Source organism: Hypanus sabinus, unplaced genomic scaffold (assembly GCF_030144855.1).
Source record: "Hypanus sabinus isolate sHypSab1 unplaced genomic scaffold, sHypSab1.hap1 scaffold_860, whole genome shotgun sequence".
Taxonomy (NCBI): Eukaryota; Metazoa; Chordata; class Chondrichthyes; order Myliobatiformes; family Dasyatidae; genus Hypanus; species Hypanus sabinus.
This window is the reverse complement of record NW_026781712.1, coordinates 31,952-44,979: the sequence shown is the minus strand read 5'-3', so window position 1 is coordinate 44,979 and position 13,028 is coordinate 31,952. Positions and strand designations below refer to the sequence as shown.

Here is a 13,028-nt window from a genome sequence, read left to right as displayed (position 1 = left end):
AAGTACATCCGTCTTCCGCATGGAGAGTTGAAATTCTGGTACACTTTGCAACTCTATTGCGAGTCTGATGGAGCCCGACAACTTGAAACCAGCATTTTAAAGTGATCAGCAGCAGCTTCCGGTGCTTATTAAAAGATCCAGCCTTCCAAAATCCCAATTCCAGTACACACTAATTTATCCTAATGCCAATTTACCTCTGAAACGTGGTTTTGTTGCATCGAGTGTAGATACGCTCATTTCTCGATCTATATAACCCTGAATCCACATGGCCGGTGTGGAATCCTTGTCTCCCTCTAAAATCATTAATAAACGAAATATACAAAACTACACATACTAAAAACGCAGCGAAGGCAAAGCAAATATCTGAACTCACACTTGTCTTCCTTCAAAACCATCGCAGACAGTCGGAAAATACAAAATAAACAATTTCCAAAGCTTCCATCTCCTCATGCTGTAACCATCCATTAACTCAGTCTCCATGCTTCAGTGTGTGCAAGGACAGAGGGATCGAACAGTATTACCGACTTTCTAGATTGGTCGGTGCTGTGAGACACTAAGGTTCTAACCCAGATATACAGTCAGACAGCCATAAGGAACCACTGCACAGAAACAGGGTCTTCAGTAAGTTCGGGCCTTGAGGAATTATTTAAACTGTCTACTCCCATCGACCTCACCCGGACCGTAGCCATCCATATCCCTCTCATCCGTGTATTTCTCCAAACATCTCTTAAACGTTGACATCGGAATCTCAATTACCACTTGCGTTGGCAGCACTGTCCACATTCTGTCGACCCTCTGAGTGAATAAGATTCGCCTCATGTTCCCCTTAAACATTTCACATTTCACCCTTCACCCATGATCTCCAGTTGTATTTTCGCCCAACATCAGTGGAGAAAGCCCGCTTGCATTTACACTGTCTATACGCCTCTTAATGATGTATACCTCTATCAAATCTCCCCACAGTCTTCTTCCCGCTCGGGAATACAGTGCTGACATATGTAATCTTTCCTTTTTAATTCAAAACATTCAGTCCCGGCAATAGTCGTGTAATTTTTTTCTTCATTTTTTTCAATCTTATTTGCATCTTTCCTGCAGGTAGTTGAGCTCAACAGCTCACAATGTTCCAATTCGGGCCCCAACAAAGCCGTAAACCGTAACAACGTAACATCCCAACTCCTGTACTCCATTCTTTGGTCCGGGAAGGCCAATGTGCGAAAAGCTTTACCATGTCTACCTTCGCCGTAACTTTCATTGAATTATGGACCTGTATTCCCAGATTCGTTTGTTCTATCGTACTCCTCAGTGCCCTATTTCTCATTGTGTCGTACCAGCCAGGGTCCAGGACTGTGTGTGTTAAATCCGATCTGACAATTTTCAACCCGTTTTTCCCGCTTTATGCTCCGGTACTCTTCCCCCGCTGTCCACTACACCTGTAATGCTGTTAACATCGGCAAATTTGCTGATCCATTTAACGACATTATTATCCAGATAGGGATATGGATGACAAGGAACAAGGGGCACAGCAACGATCCCTGGGATACTCCACTCATTACAGGTCCTCAGTTAGAAAGACAATCATCCATTACCACACTCTAGCTTCCCCAACGTATCCAATGGCGAATCCAATTTACTTCCTCATTGTGAAAGCCAAGCGACTGATCCTTCCCGAGCATCCTCCCACACGGAGCCTTGCAAATTCCTTGCCGAAGTTCCTGTAGACGGCATCCACAGCTTTGCCTTCAACACCGTTCCAGATTACTACCTGTAAAGCTCTGTGAGATTGGTTAGACATGATCTACTGCGCACTGGTCCATATTGTCTATCGCTAATATTCCTGTTCCTGATCGGAGGCTGGTGAAAGAATTTCGATGGGGAGAGAGATCGGAGTCAGGTGTTTGGTGTCGGGAGAATGCAGGAGGGGGATAGAATGGAGAGAGATGAAGTGCCGAGTGATGCATTTTGTAGGCTCCAGTAAGAGCGGGATGTCTGCATTATTGATGAGGCTTTAGGAATGTTGAGATTTGTTTATAAATCCAAAGATTCACGATGGCACGCTGGGAAAGGGGTCGGTTCGGAAGACTTCAAGCCAGACTAAATCAACGGGCGATGAAGCATCCCCTGCCCGGCATCTTCTTAGCCGAAGGCCAATTACTTGAAAACAAGATGCATTACGTCAGCGCAACATTGCAGTTTCGGAGGGAAATGAGGGGCTGCTGTCTTCTCTGTTTCATGTAGTGTGGAACGGCTGTGTTGTTTCATGACTAACTCTTCATGCTGTCCGTACATAGCGGTCTTGCCGCACTCTTATTCCCCTAAACACAACATCCAATGATTGAGTTCTGTCGGTGCTGCTTACCGAGAGGTTCTCCTCATTGATCCGGACGGGACTTCACATACCGCCAGAGCAGATGTTAAGCAAGCAAACCATGTACTGAGTGCCGCGACCAGCAAACAAGGAACTGCCTACCCTGAGGACTTTCAAATAATTGCGGGGGTTTCTATCAGGCTTGTTTAAAGAAATCTAAGCTAATTTGTCACCAGCACATCATCCTCAGTACCAGGGGCTCCCGCACACTCAACCACGGTTAGAGCACGATCAAAAAGCCCAGCATTCCATCCCCAGACCATATTTCGTGCATTCTGAACGTCTGGGTTTCTTTCTCCTACCTCCACCCAGGCGGAGGGTAAGGAACAAGACACCAGATGTATCGGCAACAATGCCACGGGAATCGGAGGGCAGAGTACTGAATTGCTTCGAGGCGACAGACAGAAACAAAAACGAACCAGGGCTCATAAGAGATTCTGAATGTTACCATCTTTATAAAGACACTGGAGAACGAGTGTTTCCCACTGATTCATTCAGAGTCCAGAGTGTTTCTTAAACTGAAGCATTGGGTGAGCACGCGGTCTGCAAAGTGCTGAGCAGTAGATTCGTGACAATATTTATCACATTTATTAATTATTATTCATCTTTAGGTTTTGTTTCATATTTTGCTGGTTTTGTAGTAGTCTACTGTTGTAGTCAGAACTTTATCAGCCTCCCTGGTGGTCTAGTGGTTAGGATTCGGCGCTCTCACCGCCGCGGCCCGGTTTCGATTCCCGGTCAGGGAATTAAGATATTGCCTGCTTATTTAATTTGCTTATTTTAAATTATTTTGTGTATTCATTGCTTCCACAAGAACCCAATTCCTGTCTATGCTTACCTGCATCCGCCTGATTCAGCACCATAAAACCACAAAATATACGAGCAGAACATGGCATTGAGAAAAATATCGCAGGTGCAGTCTCAATAAAACTGGTCTTACAGACAATAACTTGCAATCGATACAATGTAGATTTGATCTTCTTCACTCCTCACTGCACCTCAATCCACTCAGAGACGCTGTCTCTCTGTAGAAGCGGGTGACCATACATTTCCCATATTGGACTCTGGTCCTGCTCACTCAGTTTGCCGACATCACCTTGACTCATCTGCCCGGGGTCATCACTGCTCAAATCTCAGTGAGTGTTGTCAGGTCCAGTCGGGTTTATTGCCGTGTGTACAGGGACGGTGAAGGACAGGTACAGTGAAACACTTGCAGCATCATTGCAGGCTCGAAAAGACAGACAGTACGCAACGCATAAATTGTACAATTCTGCATCATTAACAAAAGAAGGATATCAATCTTGTGCCAGTTTCAGGCTTGGAAATGATTCCTCAGGCAAACTGATGCCATATATTGCGAACTATTATATCCACGGGAGAGCATCCAGGCCCAAGAAAGGGCTGTATATTCCTTTTCTTTAAACAGACAGACAACAGAAAGAAGGGAAGTGTCTAGTCCTTTTCAGCCAGCCCTGGCATTCAATAAGATCAGGCTGGCCCAGACTTTTTCTCAATCCTCCCTCCCCCCCCCATACAGCAGCTGCCCGTCAAAAGTCGGCCGGTCACCTCCACCAAATCTTCTACCGTCTCCCCAGGTGAGAGGCGATAAACTTCTGTCGCCCGCCTTTATTTCGACGCCCTGACCGCGCCCCCAGCTTCGATCAGAAGCATATTGATAATAATGTTATATAATGGGACATTGTACTGAGTTTTGCTCGGTATTGACGGGATTTTGTGGATGCAGAAGCAGTCAGTCTGTGGGAGGGAACAACACTTGGTGAAACACTTTCCGCAACTGGATAACACGGTGGATTGACATCTGCATACACGAATGGGAGCTAGGTAGGTTGCACGTCATTTGACGAGATTTGTTGATATCGGACAATTACACCGCTCAGTGACAATTGGCGATGGTGATTTTGACGGAAGGTCAGCGAACCGATTTGTTTATGGCAATAGGCGGCTTCGCTCGCTGGACAAAAGAGCAATGGGGAGTCTGTACAATGAGGGATATGAAACCGGCGAAAGCTTTTCACTTTCAGAGACCGTGCTGCCCACTTCAGTGAAAGGATGAAGTCCACTTCTTTACACTGACGCTGAAATATCCGTTCTCTGCATTTGATTCTTTTAGTTTTACAAGTCGGTAAAGCTGCAAACTACAAAGCGTTTAAGCTGCCCAGAGGGGGATTGATCAGAGTCGTAATAGAAATGAAAGTTGCACAATGAGCGTAAATCTGCCGGCTGGTACGTAGTTGTCAACTGAACACAGACAGCAGCAAGGGTGTTAAATTTTTGTTGGCAGTGAGGCTTCTATTCCCTGGCGCTGCAGTTTGAGCGCTGCAAACAGGATTCGAACCTGCGCGGAAAATCCCCATTGGATTTCAAGTCCAACGCCTTAACCACTCGGCCATCGCAGCTCCATCAACTTTCATTGCACCCACCGTAGTACTACAACTGAAGTAATGGTTGTACTTGATTTATTTTCGGTAACGGAAAAGGTGATTCATTATTCCAATACAAATAGTATAATTCGACAGCTTTGGAATTTGTTCCAACACAGTTACGTCAGAACGTGAATGTGGAGCGATAACACTGCCGTCAGTATCGTAAATGAAGGAGATTTCCATTGTTGGGGATAAAGGTCGGGATCAGAATCAGGTTTATAATGACGGACATATGTCAACAGTACATTGTTGCTTATATATTCTACTCCTCCTGAACCGAATTTTAAAATTGTATTTGACTTCCTTTACCGCTGACTAAGCCTGGAAGTAAACATTTAGGGAATATTGCACAAGGTTCTTTGCACCTCTGATTTCTGAAAACCTTCTCCATTTAGAGACTTTTTTATCCTTTCGTCCAAGGTGCATCACCGTACCGCACGATGATCTATTTGACAAATCTCCTCCCTTTCTCCTCAACTGTCTTTGATCTTCAAACTGCATGGAATCTTTTGAGTTATCTAACACGTTGAAGTCGGGCTACCTTTCCTTTATTGTCCTTTCTTCAGCCTAACTTCCTTCTTTCAGAGTGGAGTGACAGTCATAATTCTCCAGTCATCAGCATCTATTCTCGAATATCAAGTCAAGTCACTTTTATTTTCATTTCGACCATAACTGCTGGTACAGTACATAGTAAAAATGAGACTACTTTTTCAGGACCATGGTGTGACATAACACAGTACAAAGTTAGAGTAAACTACGTAAAAAGCAACACAGAATAGAACGACACGAGACTACAGACCTACCCAGGACAGCATGAAGTACACAAAACAGTACAGGCATTACAATAAATAATAAACAAGACAATAGGGCAGTAAGGTGTCAGTCCAGGCTCTGTGTATTGAGGAGTCTGATAGCTTGGGGGGAAGAAACTGTTACATCGTCTGGTCGCGAGAGCCCGAATGCTCCGGTACCTTTTTCCCAAACGGCAGGAGGGAGAAAAGTTTGTAGGAGCGGTGCTTGTGGTCCTTCATATTGCTGGTTCCTTTGTGGATGGAGCGCGTAGTGTAAATGTCCGTAATGGCGGGAAGAGATACCCCGATAATCTTCTCAGCTGACCTCACTATCCGCTACAGGGCCTTGCAATCATTAATGGTTCAGTTTCCGAACCAGGCAGTGATGCAGCTGCTCCGGATGCTCTCAATCAACCCCTGTAGAATGTGATGAGGATCGGGGTGTGGTAAATGGACTTTCCTCAGCCTTCGCAGAAAGTAGAGACGCTGCTGGGCTTTCTTTGCTATGGAACTGTTGTATGTAAATAATGATACGTGAAGGAGTGCCTACAGAATCTCTCCAGTTACCACTTTCAGGACCATGGGGTGTAGTCCAACTGGTCCCGATGACATCTAACTTCTGTCCTTTCAGCTTCACGGGCACCTTCTCCAGGTGATAACATCCACTCTCACTGATGCCCTCTGACACGTGTTTCTCGCTGCCTGCCATTATGCTGGAGTCTTCCACAGAGCAACCTGGCGCAAAATATCCATTTAGTTCGTCCCTTTTCTTTTCGCCCCATTACTGCTTCTTCCGCGTCATTTTCCAGCTTTCTGATACCCATTCTCGCATCCCTTTTAATATTCATATGTCTGAACAAAGGTATTTTCTCCAGTATTAGCCATTTTTGAAAGCGTCCCAAACCTTCGGCTTCCCTCTAATGCTTGCTACATTATAAACCCTCACTTTTGGCTTTATGCTGTCTTTACTTTCCGGTATCAGCCATGGTTGCCTCACCCGCCCTTTCCAATATTTATTCTTATTTAGGATGCACCTTTCCCATTAACCCGTAAAACACCAACCATTGTGGATTTTCTCTCAGCCATGCTAGTGCCCCTTTCCAATCCACCTGGCCCGCTCCAGACTTGGGTCGCCGCTCTTTTCTGCCAGTAACAGGGTCGAGGACTATCATCGTCCCTGTTTCTATTTCTGCGAGTGACGGGTTCGAAGACAGTTCTGGTCCCTGAGTTCTTTATTCTGCGAGTGTGTCTGACCATAAGACCCTGGGGCACAATCAGACCGCCAAGCGATTGAAATCCCGCCGGGCCCGTTGGCCATTGTTTTTGGGCGGTTCAAGTTTACCCTCATGTACCTTCCAGGATCCAAGGACGGGAAGTCGGTCGCGCTTTCCCGCCAGCATGACTCCACGGATATCACCTCCATTCCCGAGACGATCCTCCCACCATCCTGAGTGTGGCCACCCTCACTTGGGAGATCCAGGCTAAGGTAAAGGAAGCCCAGCGGGACGAATCGGCCCCTGGCAATGGACCCGGCGATCGCCTGTACGTGCCCGTCTCCGTCAGGTCTCAGGTTCTCCAATGGGGTCACACATCCCGGTTCACCTGACACCCTGGGAGTGATCGGACCCTGGTAACGGACCCGGCGATCGCCTGTACGTGCCCGTCTCCGTCAGGTCTCAGGTTCTCCAATGGGGTCACACATCCCGGTTCACCTGCCACCCCGGGAATGATCGGACCCTGGTAACGGACCCGGCGATCGCCTGTACGTGCCGGTCTCCGTCAGGCCTCAGGTTCTCCAATGGGGTCACACATCTCGGTTCACCTCCCACCCCGGGAGTGATCGGACCCTGGTAACGGACCCGGCGATCGCCTGTACGTGCCCGTCTCCGTCAGGTCTCAGGTTCTCCAATGGGGGCACACATCCCGGTTCACCTGCCACACCGGGAGTGATCGGACCCTGGCAATGGACCCGGCGATCGCCCGTACGTGCCCGTCTCCGTCAGGTCTCAGGTTCTCCAATGGGGGCAGACATCCCGGTTCACCTGACACCCCGGGAGTGATCGGACCCTGGTAACGGACCCGGCGATCGCCTGTACGTGCCTGTCTCCGTCAGGTCTCAGGTTCTCCAATGCGGGCACACATCCCGGTTCACCTGCCACCCAGGGAGTGATCGGCCCCTGGTAACGGACCCGGCGATCGCCCGTACGTGCCCGTCTCCGTCAGGTCTCAGGTTCTCCAATGGGGGCACACATCCCGGTTCACCTGCCACACCGGGAGTGATCGGACCCTGGCAATGGACCCGGCGATCGCCCGTACGTGCCCGTCTCCGTCAGGTCTCAGGTTCTCCAATGGGGGCACACATCCCGGTTCACCTGCCACCCCGGGAGTGATCGGACCCTGGTAACGGACCCGGCGATCGCCCGTACGTGCCCGTCTCCGTCAGGTCTCAGGTTCTCCAATGCGGGCACACATCCCGGTTCACCTGACACCCTGGGAGTGATCGGACCCTGGTAACGGACCCGGCGATCGCCCGTACGTGCCCGTCTCCGTCAGGTCTCAGGTTCTCCAATGCGGGCACACATCCCGGTTCACCTGCCACCCCGGGAGTGATCGGACCCTGGTAACGGACCCGGCGATCGCCTGTACGTGCCTGTCTCCGTCAGGTCTCAGGTTCACCAATGGGGACACACATCCCGGTTCACCTGCTACCCCGGGAGTGATAGGACCCTGGTAACGGACCCGGCGATCGCCCGTACGTGCCTGTCTCCGTCAGGTCTCAGGTTCTCCAATGGGGTCACACACCCGGTTCACCTGCCACCCAGGGAGTGATCGGGCCCTGGTAACGGACCCGGCGATCGCCTGTACGTGCCCGTCTCCGTCAGGTCTCAGGTTCACCAATGGGGGCACACATCCCGGTTCACCTGCCACCCCGGGAGTGATCGGACCCTGGTAACGGACCCGGCGATCGCCTGTACGTGCCCGTCTCCGTCAGGTCTCAGGTTCACCAATGGGGGCAGACATCCCGGTTCACCTGCCACCCTGGGAGTAATCTGACCCTGGTAACGGACCCGGCGATCGCCTGTACGTGCCTGTCTCCGTCAGGTCTCAGGTTCTCCAATGCGTGCACACATCCCGGTTCACCTGGCACCCCGGGAGTGATCGGACCCTGGTAACGGACCCGGCGATCGCCTGTACGTGCCGGTCTCCGTCAGGTCTCAGGTTCTCCAATGGGGGCACACATCCCGGTTCACCTGCCACCCTGGGAGTGATCGGACCCTGGCAATGGACCCGGCGAACGCCTGTACGTGCCGGTCTCCGTCAGGTCTCAGGTTCTCCAATGCGGGCACACATCCCGGTTCACCTGCCACCCCGGGAGTGATCGGACCCTGGTAACGGACCCGGCGATCGCCTGTACGTGCCTGTCTCCGTCAGGTCTCAGGTTCACCAATGGGGACACACATCCCGGTTCACCTGCTACCCCGGGAGTGATCGGACCCTGGTAACGGACCCGGCGATCGCCCGTACGTGCCAGTCTCCGTCAGGTCTCAGGTTCTCCAATGGGGTCACACACCCGGTTCACCTGCCACCCAGGGAGTGATCGGGCCCTGGTAACGGACCCGGCGATCGCCTGTACGTGCCCGTCTCCGTCAGGTCTCAGGTTCACCAATGGGGGCACACATCCCGGTTCACCTGCCACCCCGGGAGTGATCGGACCCTGGTAACGGACCCGGCGATCGCCTGTACGTGCCCGTCTCCGTCAGGTCTCAGGTTCACCAATGGGGGCAGACATCCCGGTTCACCTGCCACCCTGGGAGTAATCGGACCCTGGTAACGGACCCGGCGATCGCCTGTACGTGCCTGTCTCCGTCAGGTCTCAGGTTCTCCAATGCGGGCACACATCCCGGTTCACCTGGCACCCCGGGAGTGATCGGACCCTGGTAACGGACCCGGCGATCGCCTGTACGTGCCGGTCTCCGTCAGGTCTCAGGTTCTCCAATGGGGGCACACATCCCGGTTCACCTGCCACCCTGGGAGTGATCGGACCCTGGTAACGGACCCGGCGATCGCCTGTACGTGCCGGTCCCCATCGGGCCTCAGGTTCTCCAATGCGGGCACACATCCCGGTTCACCTGACACCCCGGGAGTGATCGGATCCTGGCTCTCCTGAGGAAGCACTTTTGGTGTCCGTCCACGGAGGGAAACACCCGTTCTTAAGTCTCGGCTCGTTCCATCTGTGCCCGGGGAAAGTTCTCTCATCGACCACCTGCGGGTCTTCTTCGTCCTCTAACTGTACCTGGTGTCCCTACTCACACATCGCCCCAGACCTCGTCACTGGTCTACCCCTTCCCGCGGAACCATCAGTGTCCACACCGTGGTAGACCGATTTTCTAAGGCGGTGTACATTGTGGCCCTCCCTAAACTCACTTCCCCTCAAGAAACCGCAGGTCTTCTCATCCGCCAGGTCTTCCGCCTCCATGGAATCCCCGCGGATATCGTCTCCGATCTAGATCCCCAGTTCGCCTCACAGGTATGGAAAGCCTTCTGTCAGGCCTCAGGTGCATCAGCCAGCCTGTCATCCGGCTTTCACCCCCAGTCGAACGGGCAGACGGAACGGGTCAACCAAGACCTGGAGCGACCACCCCCCGTGGGTTGAGTACGCCCCCAGCTCTCTGGTGAACTCTGCCATTGTGCGCTCTCCGTTCGAGTACTCCCTTGGGTACCAAGCTCCGATGTTCCCTGCGCAAGAAGGAGAGATTGCGGTACCGTCGATTCGGGACCATATTGATCGGTGCCGTAAGTTTTGGGAGGAAACTCGCGCGGCCCTACTCAGATCAACAAATCGAAATAAGAAGACAGCCGACCGAGACCGGACTCCGGCGCCGGAGGTACCAACCTGGGCAGATGTTGTGGCTTTCCTCCAAGGACATCCTGCTCAAAAACGAACATAGGAAACTCGCCCCCCGCTTCCTGGGACCATCCAAGGTTGACAGGATTATCAATCCCACAGCGGTCCGCCTACTATTGCCAAGGTCCATGCGCATCCACCCAACTTTTCAAGTGTCTCAGATAAAGCCAGTTTCCGTCAGCCCCTTGTGTCCCCCACCTGGGACTCCCCCACCTGCCCGTATCATCGACATACATCCGGCATACACCGTCCGAAGACTACTGGATGTACGACGTAGGGGCAGGTGTCTCCAATACCTAGTGGACTGGGAAGGGTCCAGAAGAGCTTTCCTGGGTCCCCCGCTCTTTCAGCTTAGACCGTTCCCTCATCCAGGACTTTCATCGGGACAATTCAGACAGGCCTGGAGGATCGCACGGAGCCTCCCATCGTGTGGCGGGGGATTACTGCCACGATCCCTTCTCGTTCCTGGTTCTCTTCCTCCGGAATTGGGCCTCAAACACGTCGTTTATTTCCCAATCATTCCCATTTTCCACTAAATACCAACACCTGCTTTCCATCAGCAAATGCAGTGTAAATATCCTGTGACCACAACTAGGAGCTGCCAGTTCGCTGGTCGACTCGTGTACGAGTAATCTCGTGCCATGGTTCTTAGGAAGATCAGTTACAAATCCAGCATCTTTCCTGAATCCTCTACGAAAACCAAGACTCCAGGTAATGACTCCCTTGCCACCCATTCTACACCCGTGTTCAGCACTTGGGTTCGTTCCACTGCCACATCCCTGTAACACTCTACCTATACCCATACTCCAGGGAATAAGTTCCTAAACTAATAATACGTGTTACTGAGAACGGAAAGGAACAGTGGGCAATGATTTGTACTTATTGCTGTACTTCAGAGCAGGGCGGGGAGGCGATGTCTCGGGTCATTGCTCAAGAGCGCAAAGCATTGAGCGCTTTGCACGGTTTCTGTGGTGTAGTGGTTATCACGTTCGCTTTACACGCGAAGGGTCCCCAGTTCAATCCTGGGCAGAAACATCGTTTGGGCTTCAGTGCTTCAAATGAACTTGAGACTCAACTTTTCAGTTTGTGTTCAAGTTTACTGTCATGTGCATCCAGGTGTAAAAATAATGAACATTCTCTTTTCTTGCAGTAGCGCATTGTATTTCAAACCTGGCAAAGGTAAATTAAAGCAAGAAGAATTAATAGAAATTATATTTAATTGACAGGAGACCATAAAGGGATTTAAACCTAAGGAGGTTCGTGGATAACGTACACTGCGTAACGGGGGAATCAGCCTTCAACCCTATTGTCATGTATTGTCGCATGAGGATGCATTGTGGTTTCAACGAAGCTCACACCTCAAATGTTCCCATCCAGAGAAGCATCAGAAATAACCTTGTGCTGCAAAATTTCAAACCTACTTTAAAATATCAAATCTCTTTCGTTTTCCACACCCCTGTATTCCATTCCGTCCTCGTCTCACCATACAGACTCTCCGTTCAAATTCTCCACCACAGTATTCTAGGTTCCACCTTTTCAGTCTGCTTCTCCCCATCTCTCTCTATTTCTTTCTCTCACATGCATTCAATCTCTCTGCTTCTCTTTGTTTTCTCTGTCGCGAGCAGCACCACAGCAACCACACGTCAGACGCGCAAATATTTGTGCTCAGTACAGTTACAACTGTGGAAACAGTTGGTAACATCAACACCTAAAACTTTCAATCTGTGATCTTCCGGTGATATTGCAGCGCAGACAGAAGTCAAGTATCTTACCACTGGTATCGCTCATTCCATTCCTGTTAAAGGTCCAAGGAGGAAGAATTGATCACAACTCTGACATCGTAGTTCTGCGGGAATGTCGAAAAGTGTGGTAAAAATCTCCCTATATAATGACGGTAATGTAGAACAGGAAAACTGGGTACCTTTTAGTTTTGAGACGAGGTGATGGTGGGAGATCTCATATCGGTACAGAGTTGGGATCACGGTCCATTTCAATATATTGAAGTGGTTGTGATTCCATGTAAAATTAAAACGTGGGCGAAATATTCCGCGCCTGCATAAGGGTCAGTAACTGGCCGTGGAGGTTCATCCGTAACGTCAACGTCAGGAATAAATACTTATCTCGGAATACGCTCCGCCCCTGATTCAACGCGCAGCCCGTGTAGAGTTACTCCGAAATAACTCCCGATCTTTCTCCAGTTACACTCTTAACTTTATCACCTTATTAAAGTCTTACGGCCGGACATTCTGATCAAACCAGCCACAATTATATTGTTTAACATTTCGGCAACGTAATTACCAGTGATGCTTTACTCCGGGATCCCCACGGTGGAAGTGAAATGTTTGAAATATATGCCACTGAAAAGTTATCAGTGAAAATGTATCCTGGGGTATCAGTGGAGTCCAGTTGGAAAATAACACCTCGCCTTTGGACGTTACGGAACAGATGGGTAGTATATTGACAGTCACACACAAGATGCTGGTGGAACACAGCAGGCCAGGGAGCATCTATAGGGAGAGGCA

General features: G+C 50.4%; 3 non-coding genes across 3 annotated transcripts; 2 read left to right on the top strand and 1 right to left on the bottom strand.

The window, feature by feature from the left end:
* Positions 1-3,039: 3,039 nt before the first annotated feature.
* On the top strand, positions 3,040-3,111 carry trnae-cuc (transfer RNA glutamic acid (anticodon CUC)). Its single transcript has one exon. It is a non-coding gene; the product is annotated as a tRNA-Glu (tRNA).
* Positions 3,112-4,700: 1,589 nt separating this feature from the next.
* Positions 4,701-4,782, bottom strand: trnas-uga (transfer RNA serine (anticodon UGA)). The gene has a single exon. It is a non-coding gene; the product is annotated as a tRNA-Ser (tRNA).
* Positions 4,783-11,468: 6,686 nt separating this feature from the next.
* Positions 11,469-11,541, top strand: trnav-uac (transfer RNA valine (anticodon UAC)). Its single transcript has one exon. It is a non-coding gene; the product is annotated as a tRNA-Val (tRNA).
* Positions 11,542-13,028: the final 1,487 nt, after the last annotated feature.